The sequence below is a fragment of the Pelophylax lessonae genome (genome assembly GCF_965119305.1).
Source record: "Pelophylax lessonae genome assembly, chromosome: 2".
In the NCBI taxonomy this organism is placed as follows: Eukaryota; Metazoa; Chordata; class Amphibia; order Anura; family Ranidae; genus Pelophylax; species Pelophylax lessonae.
This window is the reverse complement of record NC_138769.1, coordinates 232916765-232920455: the sequence shown is the minus strand read 5'-3', so window position 1 is coordinate 232920455 and position 3691 is coordinate 232916765. Positions and strand designations below refer to the sequence as shown.

The window sequence follows — 3691 nt, the reverse complement described above, 5'->3', positions numbered from 1 at the left end:
GGATGATCTGTGATGCTTATAGAATTTTCCACAACTGACCAATGAACAATACTCTGACTGATATCTCATGTAATCTACAATCCTATAGGTCTGTGATGCTTATAGAATTTTCCACAACTAACCAATGAACAATACTTTGACTGATATCTGATGTAATCTATAATCCTATAGATCTTTGATGCTTATAGAATTTTCCACAACTGACCGATTAACAATACTCTCACTGATATCTGATGTAAAGGAAGAAATCTCTCTCTGCCTGAAACATGTACCTGGCCCTCCCTACACTGCTAGGAATGAATCACTCACTGGCGCTGCACTGTCTGATATGATGTAAAGAAAGAAATCTCTCCCAGCCTGAAACACGTTCCTGGCCCTCCCTACACTGCTAGGAATGAATCACTCACTGGCGCTGCACTGTCTGATATGATGTAAAGAAAGAAATCTCTCCCAGCCTGAAACACGTTCCTGGCCCTCCCTACACTGCTAGGAATGAATCACTCACTGGCGCTGCACTGTCTGATATGATGTAAAGAAAGAAATCTCTCCCTGCCTGACACACGTTCCTGGTCCTCCCTGCTAGCAATGTCTCTGCACTGTCTGACAAACTCCAAAAAAGCTACTCTCTCCCTGCCTCACACACATTCCTCTCCCTGTCTCATCGCCTGTACAATGACACTACATGCTGCGGCTGTGCCTGCCTTTAGTCCAATCATGGCAGCAATCATTTCATTGGCCAAAGCATGAGGTCAGGGTGCATGCTTTGGCCAATTACATAACATGCTGCATGCGCGGTGCGCGCACAGAGCATTATGGGATCTTGAATTTCCCGCAAAGAAGCACATTCGATGAACGATCGAATGACCGACGTTCGAGTCGAACTTAGCTTCCACTCGAACTCGAAGCTCATCCCTGCCCACCTCCACATGGATGGACACACACTCACCAAATTTTTTGCCAATATTTCTCAAAATAGGCAAAATGCACTTTGGGAAGCTTTCAATGCTGATCCACCTCTCCTTAATAGAAGCCAATTTCAAGCTAAAGGTAGAAATACCTCATCCATATGTGGTCCATTTCCATTTAAAAAAAAAAAAAAAAAGACACACGTTGCTTGATCCTGGTATATTAAAATCATTTATTCATCAGTATCTCCATATACTCACATCTTTTCATTAAAAACATCTCATTCAATAGTTGTCAAGCAGTCTCCCACTAGAATCCCCAGCGCTATTTAAACTCATGCAGACATGGCATGCTGTGCTGTGTATCAGGAACTCTCCCAGGGTGCCACTCTGCCGGCTGATCTTTTTTACACACACTATCTGATTCCAACTCAATGCGTTTCATTACAGAGATGACTTTTAAAAGAGGATGAATTGATAGTGCGTGTGATCCTTTTTTTTTTTTTTTTTTATTAAATAAAATATTTAATTGATGATGGTAAATGGATTATTATCCATCAGACACCAAATGTTTTATACAACTGGTTGAACTTAGATTCATTGTTAAACTAACATTTTCAGCTATATTCAAAAAGAGTGTTATCAGATATTTTATATATTGACACATTTGACAGAAAATAACTGCCCTTTCTCGAACCAGGTTACACCAAACAGCTCCTATAAGTTTACTGAACATATATCAGGGTTTTCCTCCCACAGTGCATTTTCAAACACTTGTGCTTGGAAACTGCTACCCTATGACAATATTATGTCTTTAAGAAATACTTCTGAGAAAATAGTTGTAAACCTTTTAGACTTCAACAGTCAATTCTCCTACAAACAATATTTCCATCATGGGTGCAATCACTAGCTTGTTTCATACAGTTCATGGGGATTATTCAGTATCTGGTAAACATTCCCTTGCTGGAGACCTATGAGCTACAATTTACCAAGATGCCTTCACACTGTAGTGAATATCACTGGCATGGCCAAACAGGGCTCATACAGAAGCTCATATAGTCCAAAAGCTTTAGCATCCTTAGTCACTAAAGGAAGATTCACTGTCAGAGCTGTCGTCCATCAGGAACTGGGGCATTGGGAGTCTCTAATAGATCTGGATTAAGTCCTTCTGAAATCATTTTGTTTCTGATGGCCATTACAGGTACCCCCACTTGGACCATCTTCAGATATCTGGCATATCTAGGATCTTTAGCCACAGTTGCAATACTGTTTGTATGTACTTCTTCCTTCTGTGATGTGTTATCATTTATGGAATTCTGCTGCACCACATCTGACTGGGGTGAAATTGCAAGGGGTTCTGTATTGGCTTGTGATGGCACATGTCCATTGGTAAGATTGTTGGGTAGAAGTTTTGTTTCAGCTTTTACATCTTCTAAGCCAGGGATGGAAGAAAGCTTTGCTTCTAAAATATTGAGAGTTGAATACGCAGTGAAAGGCCTGATAGTTTCTCTTCACACACAGTTGAGAAGCGATTGAGGGACTTAACTGTGTGCAGCACAAACTGATTCAGAAAAGCAACTGTCCTCTTCTGTTGGATGGCTGGGACCATAGTGAGATCTATCCCAGAGCCAACTATAGGAAGCCCATCTTCATCCATCTCTGCAGCTCCACTTCAACAAACACTTCCTACTACCGTGTGATCCTTTTTTATATACACTGTATATACCAAAGTCACCTCTGTGTTGAAACACATTGAGGGTAAGTCAGACAGTGTGCGTGTGAGCCCCCCCCCCCCCAAAAAAAAAAATTATACTGGGCCCTTTATGTCTGATATGTATTTTAAGAATTAAAAATGTAAAATTGGCATGCCCCCCCTTCAATCTCAATATCAGACTTTAATTAAGTGGGACTAGGCTGGATTTTAAGAGGGAACCTCACACAAAAAAACAAGAAAAGAAAAGCATGAGGTTCCCCCTAAATCCTTATCAAACTATTATCTGAGAATGCAGCCAGGGTGGCCAGGAAAGATAGGAGACAAACATGTGTTCCCCCCCTGCCCTGACCCATATCAGGCCAAATGCCCTCAACATGAGGGGGGGCCTTGCCAGAGGAGATCCCCTGGAAAAGCACCTTGTCCCCATGTTGACAAGGACAAGGGTTTCTTTCCCATAACCCTGGCCTGATGGTTGTGGGAGTCTGTGAGTTGAGGGCCTATTCAAATCCATGAACCCCCTTTAACAATAAGAGGACCCCCAGATACTGCTCCCCCTGTGTGAATAAGTAAAGGGTACTTATTCACAAAAAAAATGTACCTTAGAAATAACCACAATTCAAACACAGGAATTATTTGTTATACTTGCACGAATGTTGAGACATTTGTAAAGCCAAGTTTTTAATAATTTACCCCATAATGTATCATTTGGTTTTGTATATAAACCAAGTAAATATGAGTGTGTAGGACTTTACTGGAATAAACTGGAGGAATATAAATACTTACAATAGAACTAAAGACAACATTTTGACAAAACTTTTGGGACAGAACTAGTGTCCCCATTGGAAGATTTACCCTCTATTACTGTTCTGCGGACAACCCAAATTTTGGGATTTTCTTCTACTTTCACTTTCACGTTCACTTTCAGTGATAACGGTAAAAATGACAAATGAGAGAGGGAATTTCCCTAATGGGGCACAGACAGCAGTAAAAATGTGACATGTGTTCAAATCCCTCTCCACTCTATCCAAAACAACTAAAAAAAGTTTTTTTTCCTTTAGGTATACTTTGAAGT

General features: G+C 40.6%; 1 pseudogene across 1 annotated transcript; it reads right to left on the bottom strand.

The window, feature by feature from the left end:
* Window positions 1–1593: 1593 nt before the first annotated feature.
* On the bottom strand, window positions 1594–2574 carry LOC309547400 (WASH complex subunit 3-like; annotated as a pseudogene). Its single transcript has one exon. The product of its transcript is annotated as a WASH complex subunit 3-like (transcript).
* Between the last annotated feature and the right edge of the window lie 1117 nt (window positions 2575–3691).